Source organism: Peromyscus eremicus, chromosome 17 (genome assembly GCF_949786415.1).
Source record: "Peromyscus eremicus chromosome 17, PerEre_H2_v1, whole genome shotgun sequence".
Taxonomy (NCBI): domain Eukaryota; kingdom Metazoa; phylum Chordata; class Mammalia; order Rodentia; family Cricetidae; genus Peromyscus; species Peromyscus eremicus.
The window spans coordinates 15,838,211-15,858,209 of record NC_081433.1 but is presented as its reverse complement, the minus strand read 5'-3'; positions in this window follow the sequence as shown (position 1 = coordinate 15,858,209).

Genomic DNA, 19,999 nt, shown 5'->3' with positions numbered 1-19,999 from the left:
CAGTCTCTGAGTTAACCATCTGGAATCCCACTGCTAACTGAATCTCACTTCATGGACTGCACTGCTACCCCACTAACTTAGGCTGCAGCAAAGTGGAACTCTCACCTGGAGAACCAAGTCCTGAAAGGTGTGGTTTTCATCTCTGGTGCTCTGGCACCACAAATTTGAACCCTTAAGTAGAAGCAAGAGGTGTGGAGCTTTCTCCTCCTGGACTCAACATCACCAACCCTATCTACCTACCAGCCAGGAGGATGAGAAGACTCACCTGAAAAGTCCATCATTAGGACTGACTGAATCTTGGCTGCATTCCAGGCAAACCTGCCAAAGCACACAGCTGTTCCCACCATCGGGTCACTGAACTCCCAGCCCTCTCCATCCCACCTCCTTGGTGTTCACCGAACGGCAAAGTGGCAACACCACGTAGCCTCTTGGAAGGAAAACAGTAAGAGTAGGAATGGGATTCAGAGCCCATGAACTGGACCAGCCATGAGCTCTCAACAGTGACTGTGAACCCAGGGCTCAACCCTGAGCATCAGAATCACTCAGAAGGCATGTTGGAGCGGAGACTGCTGAGACACCCACTGCCGCCCCTCTTCCCACAGTTTCTGATTCAGTAGCAATGGGACAGGACCCCAAAATTCATGCTCCCAACAAGTGCTAGAAAATCACGGATGCTCCTGGGCTGGGGACCAGCTTGAGAGATACCCAAAGGGTTTGCAAGGACTGTTTGGACCTAGCAGCACAAAGGCTTTTCTAGCAAGAGGCAGAACATTCTGGAAGAAATGGGACCCACACTCATTGTTAGCAGGTAACCCCAGCAGCAGCCTTCCCTGTGAACACAGTAAGGCGCTTTGCTTCTCTGGCTCTCCATGAGCACTTTCGGAACAAGGAGTGAGGCAGTTCCGTGTTGCCTGCGATCTAAATCTAACCTTCCAGGTTCCCTCCGCTGTCTTGGAAATCTAGTACTAAATCCCAGGCCACCCAAGATATAAATACCTCAGATCTTCCAGGGACTTCGCCTGCATTTACCCCAACCTAGCTTTACATTAAAAAAAAAAACAGCCCAAGAATACAACTTTAGTCTAAACTCAAGGACAACTCTGGAGCAGGACACACTCCAAGCATGGTGAGTAGGAGGCCTTCATGTCATCCCATTAAAAGATGCACCAGGACAGGTATTGTCACCTTGATGCTATTCCCTGAAGAAGCCATGAGTCCAGTACCTCTTAGCAATGATGGCCACAGACACACTTCCGCTTTCTTCCATTAGTTCCACACAGAGCCATTGAGAGGCAGCATGCATGCTTTCCCTACTGAAGTCAACGTATCATTCAGCTCCAGGAAACTCTCAGGCAGCCAGGTCCAAGCCTGCCCTCCACGGCCCTCAAAGTCTGAACCTTGAATAGACACGGCTTTGCATGATAATGACCCATGAGTATGCCTTATCCCTCCAACTCCTCCTTGTGAGTTCACACGAACTCTGCCTGGGCCACTAAAACAGTCAGTTAAGCATTTTTTTAGCACAAAAATGAATGAAAGTCACACAGCCATTGCCCTGAGGCTCACAGCCTCATTCATGAGACTAATTCTTTACACAAACACATTCTTTAGCCCTTCTCTATGCATGCCCAGGTCCCTACGTTCCTGAAGAAGATACTCAGCCTCCAGATACGTTACTAGATGACACACATGGTCATCTAGAACTCACTTGCCCAGGTTCCAACTAGACAAGAGTGGAGGTGGAATTTGAACGCAGGAAGTTCCCAAAATAGACATATCATCCAGGATCCCTGTGTCCTGGTTGTCTTTCTTGTCTATGGGAGAAGGCTGCTTTCCAGGCCTGGGGTCAGGACAGATCTCATTCAAATCTCACTGGCCCCTTTTCCTTCCAAGGGCATTCCATGTGTCAATGGATTTAGAGGATAACATTCCTCTTATTCAACACAAACTTGTGCTCAGACCCAGAACAAAGACAATGTCCCAAATCCTTCATTCATATCGCCATCAATTCTGACCCCAAACCCACGCCCACCTCCTCAGTAACTTCTGTAGTAACACACTCAGTTAAGCGTCATGCTCATTTTCATTCTATACTTTACCTGCCTACATTTGAACTTTCTGGGTTGTTTTTTTTCAGCCCCTCTAAGGATTTGTGCTCACAGCAGGGAGACCCTGGCAGACTGCCCTGACTCTGGCCCTCAGCCAGCGCTTAGGGCCAATCTGAGTCCTGGCCTCAAAATACACCTTCCCCATCCATGAGAAAGTCTGGGGAGGAGTTCAGGGAGAAGCTCAGGACAGAGCACACACGGGTCTCTATCACCCATCCAGAGGTCCTCTGGGAATGCACACAGATGCGGAGAGATGACGGGGTATTCCCAATAGGAAGTCTCTTCAAGGTAAAAACTGGTCTTTATGATAGAGTTAGCATCAGGCCTATCTCAAGGCTGGCCTCACCACTATTCCCAGAGTTTATCGTGACTTTCCAGCTGCTTGTGGGGTGGCCTTCACTCCGGGGAGCAACAGATATCAGCCTGGAGCCTAGTGTCCTGGTCTCTGCTCTCCAGTGCTCTCAGTCTTCCTGTCACTACAAACAGCAGAAGAGAACTTTTAGGAACCCAGGGGAAGCAGCAGGGAAAAGGGCTGTTCTTGCTATTCATGACATAATCTCTCTCCCTTTTGGCCTCAGAGATTCCAACATCGTCGTTAATGAGACGTCTTCCCTTGGCTATGACAAATAGTAAGTTCCCCTAGGAGCTGCCCGGCCAGACTGCTGAGTGGACATTACACCCTCCCTTCTGTGTCTAGGGAGACCCCTATGCAATGGAATGAATAGTACCAGGTCTTTTCCTGGGACTCCCAAGTACCCTACAGTAAATAGTCCTGGAGGCTGTGTGGGAGAGACAGTGAAACCACACTTGGGAAGATGTCTGTAAAAACATTACACTGTTTTTGTAGCTATTCCCAAGATGTACTGAAAGACGTCCGATGACCTGAGCAAGACACACACAGATGAGATGGCAAAAGACCTCCCACGTCAACACAAGTGTGCAGTTGGTGTACCTGTAATGTGAGTGTTCACATGCGTGGCCGTGTGTGTGTGTGTGTGTGTGTGTGTGTGTGTGTGTGTGTGTGTGTGTATAGGTGCATGTGCAAGTGAGTGTGGGTGTGTAAAGGCCTGAGGTTGATGTGTACTGGGATCTTTGGCAATCACTCTTGACCTTAGACATTAAGTCAAAGGTGCTCACTGAATCTGGAGCTTGCTGGTTCCGCTAATCTAGCCAGCCAGTTTTCTCCCAGGGTTTCCTCATCTCTGCATCCCACAGAGTAAGATTACAGGCGGGCTGCCATGTTTGTGAGTTCTAGGGGTCTGAACCCAGTCCTCACACATACATAGCAGCCACTTTATTATCCACAGGGCCATCTCCCCAGCCTCAAAACCCATTTTTGTAGAAGTGAAAACACAAGTTAATTCCTCCAATTTTCTTGTCCTTTGTATTAGTTCAAGCAGCCCACGGTGCTAAATAGAGCTTGTTCCTTCGCTTAGACTAACAGTTCCCATTAACCCAACAATGCACAGCGGTCTCAGCTGAGCCGAGAATGCAGCCAGCATGAGCAGTTGGGCATCAGTCCCCATCCCCCACCACATCCTCATTACCTGTTTGCAACTGAGTAAGTGTGTGCGTGCTGAAGTAACCCAGCTCCTCAGGTTACCAGGAAGTGGGACCAGCACATACTTACACAAGCACATCTAGACAAAGACACAGAAGCCCCTGGAAAAAATCTGGGACGAAAGATGATGCTAGTTTATTTGGCCAGAGTTGGAAGCAGGGCCTGATGGGAGGTGGGAACTGTGGCTCCGGGTCCAGCTCAGATGAGCTGGAACACAAGACGGGCCACACTGTGGGAGAAAGCGCTGTCTTCCCAGAGGCAGTGACACAGTGGGACGGCACAACCTTCGGATACCCTTCCATAGCCATCCCTCCCAGGATCCAGGCATGGCACCTGTGCTCTGTGGTGGCCAAGTACCAACAAGGACCCTCATCCTGGCCTCGTGGCTACGGATCAACCGCAGCCTAACTAGCGAGGGAAACAGATGGGCAGGGCGGCAGCCGAACAGGCAACTCCAGGAGCCATGGCCAACTGTGGAGAAGAGGGGTTGTTCAGATAAGGGAGCCTGGAATAGCACAGGAAGCAGTCTCCACCACCCTGGAGGCTACAGAGCCCCTGGCAAGCAGTTGGAGAGCTCAAGTGAATACGAGGTGTATCCATGACCTGACTCCGGTGTCACGATCACCTCGGTCTGTGAGGCAGGAACCTCCGGCACAAGCCTAAGAAAAAAGCAGTTTCTCACTGACTATTCTCTCTTCTTCCACGCATCTCAGATATCCCACCTTCTACCCACCTAGCGGCACACGCTGCCTGGCCTTCTATCAGGGAGTCTGGTCTCAGTTTCCCTTGAAGAAAAGAGGCTGCTTTTCATGGCATGTGAGCGTGTTTTGGAAAAAACGTTCTTTCTGCTTGTGCTGAGGATGGAACCCAGGATTTTACACGTGTTAGGCATGTCCTCCACCGCTGAACTGTACCTCCAACCTTTGCATGTGTTTAAGGAACACGGGACACAGGCACAAACCTTTAGAGCAAAATGAGATATAAGAGGCCACATAACCAGACCTCAGAATACCACCCAGAGGTACCACGGGACCAGTACTGCTTAGATGCTGACAATTGCTATGGCTGCCACTGTTCCGCTCCCCTCAGCCTCTACGCACCCCCCTCTTATTTTCTCCTCTATATATCCAGACTTGGAAGCGCCACAGGTTCTAGTCCGCTGAGCCCAAGCTACTTCCCCGCATGCGAACAGCTCTCTATCTGTGTGTGTTCCAGTACCAAAACAAAACACCAAGCCGGAGACCAAGACCCTCTCTGCACTAAAGAAGTAAAACCTAAATCCACTGTCAAGTCACTTCCTGAAGGTGGTATGGCTGCAGCACAGAGGGAAAGCCGGGCCAGTGGCCCCTCGGCCAGCCTTCGACTCCCCAAGTGTGGGAAGAGCTGTCTCCTCCCATTCCAGGACCACTGAGCAGATCCAGCGAGGCCACAGCCTTGCCAGCCCCTCCTATCTGACACAGCAAAGTCCCTGGGTTTCCTTGTGGCTTATCTAGCTACGTCCCAGCCCCGTTTTGTTTTTTTTTGTTTTTTTTTTTTTGTTTTTTTGTTTTGTTTTGTTTTGTTTTTTTTGACCAGCATTCCAGGCAAGATAGGGACTTAGGACAGACCGGACTAACCCCAGACCAAGGATCAGCGTCCTTGCTGGAGATTTTGGATGTGGGTCCCCTTGATTTTCCAGGCTGAAGAATTTGTGGGCCCTGGCCTGGCTTTCACAGGAATCTAGGTGGCCCGGGAGAGTCCAGAGAGGAGTCTCCACATTATCCGACCCCTAAAGAGCATGGGAAAAGGGGGACCTTGATGGGTCCAAGGAGGGAAGAGCTTCCCTCGGCTCGCCTATTCTCGGGGTGGAGCGAGCACAGCAAACAAGAAAATGTGCCAGGAGATACATTAAGTCTGTAAGAAAAGAAGGCTCCCGGCAAATAGCTGTCAGTCAAGGCAAAAAGCAAAACAATATATTGATTCTACTCCGCGCTCAATGAAGGGCAGCCTCCTGCACAGACTCCTCCCCCCTTCCCTCTTCCCTCCCAATACACAGTGGTGCAACTGTAAAGACAAAAAAAAAAAAAAGAAAGAAAGAAAGAAAGAAAAAAAAAGAAAAAGAAAAAAGAAAGGCTTTTAAAAAATTACCAGGAAAACTGATACCAAGAGGGGCCTTGGGAGAGGGAGGCAGGACCAGATACTCAAGCTTTCAAGGAGGTAGGCTGGAGGAGGAAGAGGCTCCCCAGGGCCTAAGCTTCCCTGCATGTCTGCTGGACCTCTCTGCTGGCAACCGGACAGCTGTTTCAAGATCTGGCTATGGACAGCCTGAGCTGTCCGGCCTTCATCTGCAGACTCAGGACTCGGGATGCTTCCAGATGTTCTTTTTGCTCAGCTAGCATCCCGTTCGGTCTATTTGTGAGGTCAGAGACGAGAAAGAAACGGGGTTCAGGGGTGGGGTTCTCAAATATTAGTAGGCTCTAATCAGCTCCTTCGTAAAACCGTTGTGGTGGTTGGAATGAGATGCTCCTCCTAAGTACTTGGTCCCCAGTTGGCGCCTGTTTGGAGAGGTAAGGCCTTGCTGGGAGAAGTATGTCACTAGGAGCAGGGCTTGGAAGCTTGAAAAGCCATTTTGAACTTGCTTTCTCTGTTGACTGTTTCTAGTTTGAAATACACATTCTCAGCTACTGCTCCAGCCACCTGCTGCCTATTCCCTCTGCTCTGCCATCATGGACTCTCACCCTCTGGAACATTAAGCCCCAAATAAACTCTTCCTTCTGTAAGTTGCCTTGGTCATGGTGCTTTATCACAGCGATAGAAAAGGAAACCTGTGGTGATATTGTGTTCCCCAAAATATTGTGCACCCTAATAAACTTATCTAGGGTCAGAGAACAGAACAGCCACTAGATACAGAGGCCAAAAAATGGTGGCACACACGCCTTTAATCCTATCACTTGGGAGGCAGAGATCTACCTGGATCTCTGTGAGTTCAAAGCCACACTGGAAACAACCAGGCATGGTGACTCACGCCTTTAATCCCAGGAAGTGATGGCAGGAAGCAGAAAGGTATATAAGGCGTGAGGACCAGGAACTAGGGCTGGTTAAGCTTTTAGGTTTTTTGAGCAGCACAGTTCAGCAGAGAGCCATCCAGTCTGAGGAAACAGGATCAGCTGAGGAATTGGCAAGGTGAGGTTGGCTGTGACTTGTTCTGCTTCTCTGATCTTCCAGCATTCACCCCAATTCCTGGCTCCCAGGTTTGATTTTATTAATAAGAACTTTTAAGATTCGTGCTACAGAAACCATCTCTGGTCCCCATGAAAGATGAAGCAGGTTCGTCTGCCACCCAGCATCCTCTGCCTGCTGGAAGAAGACATACAGCAGGCACTCCAAGACTTCCTATCCTGGGGTTTGAAAGTCTGGAAAGGACCACGTTAATACCTTCTGGATTTCTGCCAAGTCAGATCCTACAGGTCACATACTAGAGGTACTCTGCCTCTGCATGCTTCCAGTAGTGGGGTGCACACTCCCAGACACAGCAGTCCATCCCAAGTTTGTTTTCAGCCATGAGCCATATTTTGCCAGAGACACACAGAACAGGTCTTCCCGTGCAGGGTGAGGCAGCCACAGGCCCTCATCAAGCTTATAACCTTCATGTACAAAAAGACCCATCCATTTTAAGGAACGATTTGAGGAAGGTAACTTCTAGGCCCTTAAGAAAGGACATAGTTACCCCAACACAGCAGCTCACGTCTCATAGAAGCTCCATGATGAAATATCTGCATTGGCCACTGTGGACCACAAGTAGTCTGAACACTGGGTCTGCATTAGATCAGAGTGTAAAAAATAAGCAAAGCCACTTGTTGCTAAAAAGCTGATAGTCCCCAGACATGCCCAACTGTCCAAGTGCCTGAAGATACTGTGCCTTCTTTGGAGCCAATAGTTAGCACCAAGTCTCAAACCTGAGTTTCTGAGCATTGTTTCCTACCCACTGCTTCGGCTCTCAGGACCACAGATTAACATTAACTCCCTTTGTGAGCCCAGAGATGTTTAGTATCGGCCTAGCCTGTGTTCTAATAACCTTGAAAATTCTTTTTAGGTTTTCTCTGGGAAAAACATTAGCAGGAGTCCTCTGGTTTAGATTTCACACATATGCAAAATACAGTCCTTTTGTTTGTTTGTTTTCTTTTCTAAAGAAGATGCAGCTTATATTATGAGTATTTTAGGGGAAGATGGCCCTGCAGGGCACGCCACCAACCCCCGAGCTGAGGAGGATGCCGTCTGTGGGGTGACTGCCCAGAGCTAAAATATGGCACATGTTTTGTAATTTCCAGGACACTGAGGCCACGCCATGGGCTACAAACACTCTCTCAACAAGGGATGTGTGACTAGTCCTGCACGGCAGTCGAGAAAACTGTGGTTCAGGAGAAGTTTGCCCATGAGTAAAGCTCCATGGACGGTAAACTGTGAAGCAGAAATACTCGGCTCTGAGTTCTAGACAGAAACTGCTTGGAGAGTACTTGTTCCGAGCCACGCATGGTGGCCCAGACCTGTAATCCCAGCTTTGGGAGGCAGACACAGAAGGATTCCTACAGATTCGAAGCCAGCTTGGTCTACAGAAATTACCCCCAGACAGACAAGCCAGGACTACGCAGCACGATCCTGTCTCCGAAAGCACAGAAATGGTTGGGGGTGTAACTCAGTTTCATCGGTAGAGTACTTGTCTAGGATGCAGGAAGATCAATCCCCAGCGCTGTAGAAACTGGACACGGTGGTGCATGCCTGTAACCCTAGCACATGAGAGGGAAACGCAAGAGGACCGGAAGTTTAAGGGCATCCTCTGCTACACGGCAAGTTGGAGGCCAGTCTGGGATATATGAGATCTGGTCTCAGACAGAGAGGAGGAGGAGGAGGAGGAAATAGTTTGTGCTTTCATACAATGTTGTGCCAACCCCACACAGGTGCCACAGAGATCACTGCGTGTCTAATGACAAACAGTAAAGAGCAGGAGGGGACCCATCCCTGGGGATGGCCCAAAGAGCAGTCCAAGGTCAGGACACCCGCAGTCACCCAGGTGATGGTAGAGGATACTGGTCTCCAAACGCACTGCCTCTCACAATGGTCCTACATTCCCCCCCCCCCCCCCGCATGCCCGCACTAGCCTGTTAGCTCTTCAGCCAGGTTTCTACCTTCCTTACCCTCTGTCCCACCCTCTCAGACACTGGCCTCTCTCCCATACAAGCCTAGCACAAAACAAAGGCCAGTGTTCTCAGGAGACACGCCTAGGGGACATGGAGGTGTTAACAAAGCGACTACACACATACACACACACACACACACACACACACACACACACACACACATATATACATATATATATATATATATATATATATATATATATATATACTTAAGCCAGAGGTTTGGCAGAACAAAATCCAAAACAATTTCCAAGATGGAAAGCTCACCTATAAGATGTTTCACGTTGCTTAAGGAAATAAATGCAGAGGTTTTAACTGGCTAGCTCAAGTCATAGTTACTCAGTTACTCAATACCAATCTAGAATTAGCTCCGATGACCCCAAAATCTATGTCCTTTAATGTTACATCTTATTTCATCTCCTAACACTGAAATGTTGATTTTTCATTTTGGACCGGATGAGTCAACCGAGCCATAGACAGAGCAAGTGAAGCCTGTACCAACCTGGTCATCAGAAGAGCTACACACTGAATTCAGGCATATCGACTTCTAACCCTACACAACTTTTTTTCAACAGGCTTTTTACATCCTGGAGGACAACATGCCCTTTATGACAATCCCTGTCAACTGCTGGAATCTGCTGGAAGGGATCTTGCCCACAGAGTCAGCAAACACAAAATCCTGCTCATGATGTACTGGCACTTGGAGTAAAAAACAAATCATAAGTCAACAGCAGTGTGCCCCAAACTTAGGGAGGTGGCCTCTGGCTTACTAAAAGGTACCACTGCAGAGAAGGCCCTTAGAAGCTCCACTAAGCCCTCCTCAGTAGGAAAAACCGCAGCATGTTCTCCACAGCTTCTCTGTGAAGGAGGCAGTGAGGGAACAGGACAGCCCTGGGCCACACCAGTGGACACCAGGCCCAGGGCAGAGACAGGCAGGCCACAAGAGGCAGGCTGCCATTAGCTTTCACACAACTGAGCAGCCCAGCTACACTACTAGGCAACTGTGCTGTACTCACACTCACAAACACACAAGAACCACAGGTACAGAGCCTAGCCCACCAGATCCTATGCAGGTGCATTGACAACGACCCAAGCAGACACACTTTAATGTCCACAATGTAAACCACACACACACACACACACACACACACACACACACACACACACACACACTCCTCACCCCTAATTATAGCTATGGCCTCTCTCACCCTCCCCCAGAGAAACCAAGACACCTGAGCTGACCCAGTCCCTCAGCCCTGACCAATGCCATTACCCGTCCAGCCATCCCATGGTAGCTCCAGAAACTCTGTTTGCTGCCTACCAGAGCAGCTAACAGGCTCAGGAGAGAAAAGGACACAGCATGGACAGTTTCTAACAGCAGCTGCTCGTGGGAAGGCCCAGCTCTGGGATGACTCATGAATGAGCTGGTGACAGGCTCTGGCCTGCCCAGCACACCCGGCACAGAGGTTTCCCTGACCTGACTAGCAGGTGGTTCTTCCCTGAGCCCACGTTTCTGCCTGACACGCTCTACCACCGCCCTGTAGACCAGTCTCCCTGTGGTTCCTCCCCTCCCTTAGAAGAACGCTCCCTCCCTCCTCTACTGCAGGGCCCCAACTCCTGGCTACTATTAGAACGCCAGCATTTAAGAAGGCATTATCCTATGTGCCCTCTGATCTCTGGATAATGAGGTTGCAGACGGGGGCAGGAATTGCATCTCAGTCACACTGAACAACTATTTCATGTGACTAACCAGGGCAAGCCAGTTTTACAATGCACCCAATTCAGCCCCACAGACCCCATTAAGTCTCCATGAAGGCACTTTCTTCCCATAAGGAGTAACAGCAGTGTGGGTTACTATGGCCTGCGGGGAGAATTCAGGCATGCTGGGGAAGCCTGAGGAGTCAAAGCTCTGCCTCGAGCTGGCCCCAGGAGCAGGCAGAGGCATTGTCCTCCTGACATGAGCCTACCCCTAGCAAGACTCTACCTCACTTCCTAGTCTCACCAATGCCTATCTGCCCAGTGCCCTTCCCCTTGTCAAGACCCTTCTCCCCAGGGCCTCTCAATTCCTGAAAAGATTAAAGGACAGCATGCAACCTAAAAGAACTGTCTCACTAAAATCTCTCCTACCTGTATTCATTGACCTAAACATAAGGAGTTAGCTTCCGGTCAACAGAGATTTCACCTCCTTTACCAAGAACTTGACTAGGGCAGCTTTCAGAGCCCCTGGAGAAAGGAAAAGGCTTGGACCTCTTCAGTCAGCAGGGCTGGCTCTCTAGCTACCCTGCCTGGCTGATTGAAGGACCCCCTCTTCTCACACCCTCACATCCTCACAACACAAACACGCATGTGCACAACCAAATATCTTTAGAAGATAATTCCAAACTTGGCAGATATGGGAAGATCTCCATATGAAGGAGACTCACGTACTCAGTGCAAGTCCAGCAACCGGCAGAGGAATCCAGTCTGCACAGGGGTGGTCGCCCTCTTTGGATGGTTAGATTTGCAGAAGAAAACCCACCTACCACGTGCCTGTATTTAAGTGGACATCCATTAAGTGAAAAACTTGCAGTCTGAGAGGCAGCCTGCTAGCTAACACGTGGCACCTGGAAGAGCCTCCTTGTACCCCTGTAGCTGAGGGAGAAGGTTGTGACTCTCTCCAGCCAGAGCTGGCTTCCAGCTCAGTTTGTCACTTGGGGATTAGAGGCTGCCTGCAGAGTTTCAGTCTTGTCCTCCTACACCTCAGGACCTTGCCCAGAGCTGACAAGTACCTGCTTGATGTACCTACCTCCTCCCCTCCTACTGCCAAGCCTCACCTGGGTGGTATCTCCACTTGGGCCACGGCTACAACCAAATTGGTGACTATGTATGGTGTGGTTTGCATTTCAGCTGCTATTTCGGGAAAAAAAAAAGCCCAGTGTTTTTGGGGACCCCACCACCCCTTAGGCCAGTGGAAGATCACACGAGGACCAAGTCCTCCTCTCATTCTCTCCATCAATCCTGGGGTCTCCAAGCATCCATTCAGCTTAGCTCCAAATGAAGAAGCTAAAAGTTTACTGCTGGACTTAATAAAAAAAAATGGCCGACGACATTCTTCACATACTTTATCTGATTTCAGTTTTGCCATTTCAGCATTATTTGTTGTTGAGGTCCTAAACTTGACCTTGACCCCTGAACCCAGGCATACCCTTCTTGACTTCTTTCCTGTTCTTAACCCTCGTGGGTAGCTACAGAAATCCTCTAAATTTCTCTAAACCCCGTAGAAAACCCTGAAAGATGAAACTGCATCTGAGAAGAGAGGAGGGTACAGAGGCCGTGGTGGCCGGGCAGACTCTCCAACTCGTCAAGGCTGCGAAATGAATCTTCAGTGCGGAGCTGGGACCAAAGGAAGCAGGGGATGGGCGCTTGTGGTCGGCGAGACCAGCAGCGGCCACACGGGACGGGCTGGTGACGCTGCAAGGGATGTGTGTGTGTGTGTGTGTGTGTGTGTGTGTGTGTGTGTATTTTATCATGTTTTATCCAGGCCCACCCGCACACTGATATTTCTTTCATCTACAAGCCACTTCCCAAAACAGACTGGATACACAGCGGAAAACGCCGTAGGAACTAATTCCAGAAGTGCACACAAAAGCACATCCCTGAGACAGTCCCAAGAGGAAACGTTCTGTTGGAGATGGCTACTGGGAAGACTGGAGAGAGCAAGAGAAACCTCCTAATCCTGAAAGAATGTGGCCCGGGAAAACTAACTGACTCCTCATTTTTCACCAGGACCAAAGGACTCTTTTGGTACCTCTTCCCAGCTCACAACATCCTTTCAGAATTTGCAAATAATTCCCCTTAATTCCTGCCCTGAAGAAAATAATCCTTTACTCACCTAAAATGTAAGCATCTCCTACCTGAGCATCAGAACCAAGAGCTGTTGGGACAGCCTTGCCCCACTGAGGTCTGTAGCCGGGCTATAGTCCCCCTGAGAAACTGTCTCAAGTGTGAGCAGGCATGCTGCGCACCTCGCCCCCAAGTCCTCATTAGACAGGCACAGGGTGGCAGCTCTTCTTCAAGCCTCTTGAAGGAGTCAGTTAGAGCCTAAGTTCTAGGAGGTGGCCACCCCCACTTTTCAAACTGGTCCTCACGAGGAGCCCTTTCGAAGCTGGTGGAATCCGAAGGCTCCAGCAGCTTAGCCTGCCACAGAAGGAGCAGCATCCACCTCAGGCCCCATCAAGAAGCTACTGTTACCATTTGGGCACTACCTATTCCCAGCAGATTCCTGGATGAAAGCTAGGAGGTCCCTGCTGGGGCTGTTATTTGGGAGGTCATAGGAACTTCAGAAGGTAGGGTCTAGCAGGAGAAATGGGTTAGGGAGTGATGGGCCTAGGTACTTCAGTCTAGTGCCTTCCTTTCTTGATCTCTGGTCCCTGTCTGCCCCACATTCCCACCACCATGATGCTGGGCCCAAGTGCATGGAGCCAAGTAATCATGGACTAGACCCCAAGACCGGAGGCAAAACTAATCCTTCCTCCGCATACATTGTTTCTGTTGGGGATTTAGTCCCAGCAAACAAAAAGTAGCTAATACGACTGCTGTGAACAGTTAAGCCGCCATCTTCCCTGGAAAGGACTTCTAGGCTTCACTTCCTTTTTTTCCTCACTACTATTTTCTTCAGTGCTATCTCCCGTTTGCTCCCTCTGTCCCTTCAACATGTCTTGGGCACCTGCTTCTGCACCTCTATATCTCCGAATGGACCTCTTCAAACCACCAGAGAGCAGAGGCGGAAAGCCCAGCATCTGCGCCTGTTTCCACCCCGACCAGAGTTCAAATTCAGCAGAAGGCAGAAAGTGGTTTCGACCCCTATCCCAGTGCAGAGGCCCCAGCTTCCAAAGCCCTCGGTGCAGCCAGCCCCCTATTAGTTTGACTCAACAAATGCCTGTTTTCAAAGAAACCTAAGCTGCTTCTGGTTCACCTCCCTCAAAGGAGGCCATCCTGAGGCCCGCCCCTCCCCAAACCAGGAAGTCCCGAGTGCCAGCACTTGGTGGCATTCAAACCAGGAAAGCCCGTGTGGCTGGGGCAGCTCCCACAGACATGGAGACAACTGCCGTGCCAGGTCTTCTCAGGCAAGCCGGAGTGACAGCGCCGGGGACAGGCAGGGCCTCTTACACGGCAAAGCCATAGTTCAAATATTTATCGTATGTGTCTGGCTTTCACACAGAATGTGCAACCTGCCAGTTCCCACTGTTTACCTTGGTCGAAATTCACGGGAAATCTTAGTCTGAACAGGCCCGGAGTTTATTTTACTGCCAGAGAAACAACTTTCTTTGATAAATCATCCGTGTGACAGTGTCCTGAAAGACTAAACAAAGATCTCAAGCATAATCTACGGCCTTTGAGAAGCCTTGCAAAGCTAATGCGTGTTTAATTGGCTGCTCTAAGCAGGTTGGGGCAGGGCAAGGGTCTGACATTTCTTTGGCCATTTGTTCTCCTTTTTAAAAAAAAAAATACAGATTGAAGCTTTTGGCTCATTTCTGCAAAACTGGATAAAACCTACCAATATTTCAAGGCTCCTTTCTTCTGAATATAGCCTATTTGTGGGGCTGGGTATCACAAGGAAGCGGTTTGAAAAGGAACTCAGGCCTGGGATACTGCTTGAGAAAAGGGGGAGGGAGAGGGAGGTGCCCCGACACAAAGGGGGCTCTCAAATCTCTCTCTGAAGCAGACCCCAATAAATTATGAGCGGAATATATTACGGATAAGATTTCTCAAAAAAAAAAAAAAAAAAAAAAAACAACCTACACTAGCACAAAAGAAAACTCCAGTGGGCGTGTCCTGGAGCTGGTGGAGATTGGGTTATAATTGTCTGGGGGGCCTTCTAGCTGCATGATTGACGAGTGTCATCGAACGCAAGTCCCGATCTCCTTCACTTCTAGAACATAGAGGGGTGAAGGCGTGGGGGAGGGCAGCTGCTTGCCTGTATTTGGTTTTGTTAACCACAGTACTTGGAAGCAGCAGCACAAACCTTCAAGTTTTCAAACTGCCTCATAAAAAAAAATCTGCTAACCAGAGAATTACCAAGGTATTCCATCCTATGTCTTAATCTTTTCCTTTTTTTAAAAAAGTTTTCTCTTTTTGTCCAACAAGATGATTTCATGAGTGACAGAATTCTCCTTCCTAGACCGAGTTCCACATCCTAAAATGGTTCTTAGAATTAAGCGAACATTACTAGGGGTTGAACAGCTTCTACAGTCCAGGAAATGCAATTAATTAATCTGCTTGATTCATTCAGTTCTCTGAACAACGTAACGTTGGAATTACCATTTGAGAAAGCAGGCTCAGGGAGGCTGAGAGACTTTCTTGTGGTGGCCCAGCTTAGAGGGTTTGGACTTCATCCAAGTCGGTCTGGCTCAGTTGGCCCTCTCCACCGAGAAGAAATTCAACAACGGTAGAGCACCTTCTCTGTGTGAGGCGCGAGGCATTTAAATTCCACATTCTGAGCGCAAAGGAGCACGCCATCCCCCTGCCAAGGAGCTCCTCCACCATCTTGACAGGAGGGTGTTCGGCATGCGAGGCAAGAAAGTAAGAGCAGCAGGCATGAGCTAGGTTGCTGCCCATCAAGCACTGGCAGTGGAAGCTGGGGCAGTCCAGGTCAGGCAGCCTCGAGCTAACTCCTTTTCCTCGCTTTTCAGTCTATAAAGGGAGGGCATGGACTGGCTGCCCTTTGAAGCTCCACCCAACTCAGTGTATCTTCACAGTGACAACTGGGGACAGGCGAGCCACCCAGCACCCAAGGAAATAAGCAGCTTGGGCTGTCGCCAGCCCCGTAGCCTAGCTTGTCCCCTGTCTGTCTTCCTCTACCACCAGAAAGGCTTCAAAAGGGTGACAATTGAGGGCAAATCCTCCTTGGTCACCTTATCCACGACTGTCATATATAACAGTCACATACCGAAAAGAGGGGGCATCAGCTTCATAAGGTAGGCCAAATGCACAGACAAATCCATTCCCCTGAGGTCCCTTGAGTAATCTCATTCATCAAGAAAACGGACAGCGGTGTTTGCCAGGGGCTGAGGGGGAAGGGGGGAGATTATTGTTTAACGGGCACAAAGTTTCAGTGTAGATAATGAAAACTGCATAGACAGACCCAGTGATGTCCCCTCCACCAAGTGAATGCACCTAACACCACAGACTAACACTCAGAAATGGCTGAGACAATAAGGTTTCTGTGAGGCTCCTACCTAGGAAGCTAGGCAAGGGAGGGGTTGGGCTCCTCAGACCAGGGCATCTTGGCATTCAGATTGGAAGGCACTTCCCAGAGACTTCTAGATGATGCTTCATGGCAAGCTCTGAATCACCCAGCCAGAGCTACATTTAGCCAGAGAACAGGCATCCCCCGTCCTAAACCATGTGTGCACATACCTAAATCTATAAGGCTAAGATATGCAGCCATACGTTCCAAGCATGAAGAGAGTGAAAGGCTGAAGAGAGAATTGAGTTTGGTTTAAAACTGGGTAAAACTGGGTAAAAGTCATGAAGGCAGATCTGGAGGGGGAGAAAAAACAAGGCAACAAAATGAGCATTCCTGGGTACAGCTGGTGGGATTCCATTTCATCTCCTCTGCCTCTCACCAAATCCACACCTAGGTCTCAGCTACCATCTCTCTAGGGGAAACTGAGGCATGAAGAGTTCAAGAGGCTTGCTCGGCACGCAAGGCCCACACATGGCTAAGAGGCAAAGGATACAAGTCTGCCCCCGAGGGTCCAGCGTCCCATCCTGAGGTTCACTGGTTTGAAGATGCTGACATGATGCTCCATGACATTTGCCTTACTTAACATCTTCCTGCTAATCAGGAATCAGTGACGGAGGAAGGGTGCACCATCCTCACTGGAGGGGAACACTGGTTCTTTACAGCTTTTCCTCCTGTTTCCTCAATGCGTGACCTCGGCCTAACGGGTCTCTTGCTTAGGCCCTGGCTAGACCACGGACCAGTCCCCCCGGGTCTCAAACCTTCACAGGAACTCTCCAATCTGTGATCACAGATGAGTAGGTGATTACATTAGCTACATGACACCCGCCCCCGCCCCCGGAAGTTTTCTAGAAATGAGGTCAGCATGGTCCACAATAGATTTCCCAACCCCGTGCATCAGGTAGCCTGGCTAAAACGAGATGCAGACTATGATGAGCCATCTTATACTACCAGTGCTTGGATCAGAGGGCCAAACTCACAGTTCCCAGCACTCGGAACACTTGGCAACTGTTTCAAGCTCAGAGGGTGTGGATAAGATGCATATTTGTGTATTCTCGGTGCTCTCAGTTCCCTGGGGCCTCCCTGACACCACTTCTCTAGCGTCTGTTTGATTTTACTTTGAGTGAACTGGACCAGGTCACGCCAAACCTAGCGTGTTGTTCCCCTCAATTTAATAACCAATTGCACATAGCCACTTGGAAGGGATGCTCTCCTTTACTCTGTACCTGCTGTGGATGTATGAGACATTGTCCAAGGACCAGTCTGAGTACAAACGGGCCTTATTTTGTTCTAAGACTCCGATTTTTTTTTCTTCACATTCTAGCCATGAAGTTGTGTTTTCTCTATCGGTGGCACAAGGTCCACAGAGCATCTGTTAGTCACACAGAAAGTAAATATGGCCCCAGACACACAGCCTTCTCTCAAGCGGCTACAGTGGCTTGAACCGCCATGCTGGCAGCCGGTTCCCCCCATTTCCAAGAGGAAACCTGAAGTTTAGTTTGGAAAGCCTGAGCTGACTGGTTTTTTTTTTTTTTTTTGCAAGAGAGCAAACTGCCTTGCAGTGAACCTCAGACCCCCAACAGCAGCAGCTCAGCAAACCGTCCCGCGGAGTGAAGCATGGTCCTCCAACAGCCCTAACAGCCGCTCAGCCAAGAAACCTTGAGAGAGTCGCGAGGAGGAGTGAGAACAGATTCATGGAGGAGCAGGGACCACAGGAAATATTTCTAGGAAACCTTCCCAGTGCTGACTCAGAGTTGATGTTCTCTTCCTTTCCTATTTGACTAATTTTACTTATTGCCAAGTACAGTTTTCCTCTTTGAGGAAACTTATACACAAACAAGGAGACGATGTTCTCTCGGCTGGGGGGCCGGGGGGCGCGGGCGGGCAAAGAAACCTTTCTTCATGAGTAGAAAACGCTGTCTGGAGAAGCTGCCAGGAGCACTGGCAGATCCCAAAGGTAAAGACGCTGGTGCAAGGGAAGCACACTTCCTCGGAAAAGGACTGTGAATCATCACAAGGATGCAGCGGAAAGACCTAGGGACGCTCACAGGAAGTGGAAAAGAACCTAAACCAAGTGGTTGGAAGAGGGATAAGAACCCCACAGCAACTAGGAATCCGATTAACATCTGCCTGAGACAAACTAACCCAGAGAGAGAGATGGCTGTGGGCACAAGCCATCAACAACGAAGTTATCATGGGGAAGCTGCGCTGGCCTCTTTAAGACCTGAGCACAGCACCCAGTCACAGCGGAGTAGGAAACACAGGGGGAAACTCAAGGCAGAGCTGTGAGTCCTGACTGTGGTGCAGCAGGCAAGGTAACCACCATTTTGGGTCTGAAGGCTTTGCATCAGCTGACCGTGGCCTCTCCACATCTGCTGCTCAGTGCAGGCTGCTCTGGCCGCGTTCCTGAGCATCAGCACAGACTTCCTACTGTTGTTTTTGCCTGTTGAGGGGGGGAAAAAATGTCCTCTTCACTGAGAAGGGAGAGTGCAAGAGGAGAGAGTGAATACTGTGAGGCGGAAGTGCAGGCGGAAGTGCCACAGGGTTGAAAAATGCACCCTTCGGGGGGGAAAGGTAGCAGCTCGGCATGTCCAGCTCCACACGCAATGGGAGTGTTGGGATGCACTGAGAGAAAAGAGCAGAAAGAGAAGCAAGTGATGGAGCATGCATGCTCACCCCTGAAGAGCACACCCCTCACACAATGCTTTCCAGCAACCGATGTCTCCCCACTGGGGACACCCGGGCCACTTAATATAAAGCTTGATCCCTGGAGGAGGGGGTCAAACACTCTCTGCTGTGTGTTAGCTTGCATTGTCAAATGTCTTTGTCTCCTAACTCAATCCTATCAGTGTGGCTGACTGCCTCCCTTCCTTGAAATGAACCGAGCTAGGCAACAAGTTTCTCAACAAGGCTCCATTCTGCAGGGTACTAAGAAGGGCAGGGCTAAGCTCAGTACCCACAGAGAGAGGGGGGTGGGGGTGGGGGAAGGAAGGATCCTATTTATCATTTTCTAAAAACCCTACAAACCAAAAGCCAGAAAAGCCTGGCACACCCAATCCTCACCATGCACAGATGGGCACCTGCATGCCATAGTCCTAGTACTGTTTCTCATCTCACAGGAGAGGGGGGGAAAAAAAGCCCCTCAGTGAGTCAAAGTATTCCAAAGGGGAATGTCAGCTCCTAGCGCATCAAATGTGAAGACTTGAAAAAATGAACCCTAAGGTCTTGGATGACCTCATGAACCCAAGAAGAAAACACTCCAAGGGTTACAAGGAGACCATCTTAAACAGCCCAACTCCAGTCCACCAAGCCCTACTGGTTATTTATGAGGCACCTCTTTAAGCAGTAGCAGCCTGGGGGCTTGCTGGCTTGGCAGGTACCTACTGGCATGGGGGAACACCCAACACTGGTGAGTTATAGTACATCCTCTGGTCTTCTGCCTCTGTTAGAAAGCCAACTTTACCATAGCAGGTTCTTTCCAGGGCATGCCTCTTCCAAACGTGTCTACTTTAGCTGCCATAAAATCCCCAGGGAACAGAATTTTGGGAAGGAAGTAAGAGAAAGGGAGGAAATTTAATGATGATTCAGGGTTGGTATGTTTCAGACAAAGATTCTGGACCTGCATCCACTTTCTCGCCGAGGTTGCGCCGACCTTGGCCTTTAAATTCCCATCACCTCCACTCTAAATGAAATCCACCACTCTCCAGAAAATCACTGATGAGTGTCTGGTTAGGGATGTGAAATTTTAGTTTATTCCAGGTGGGTATTTTTGGATCAGTGTCGAGCCTCATTTATTGTGCTTAATAAACATTGGGTGAAAAGACACACGCAGACGAAGACTGAGGCACAGACACTCTAAGTGGGGAGCACCCTTAGCAGGAGGTCACCCTTGCCAATCACCTCCACACATTCAGTTCTAAGGATGTCCATC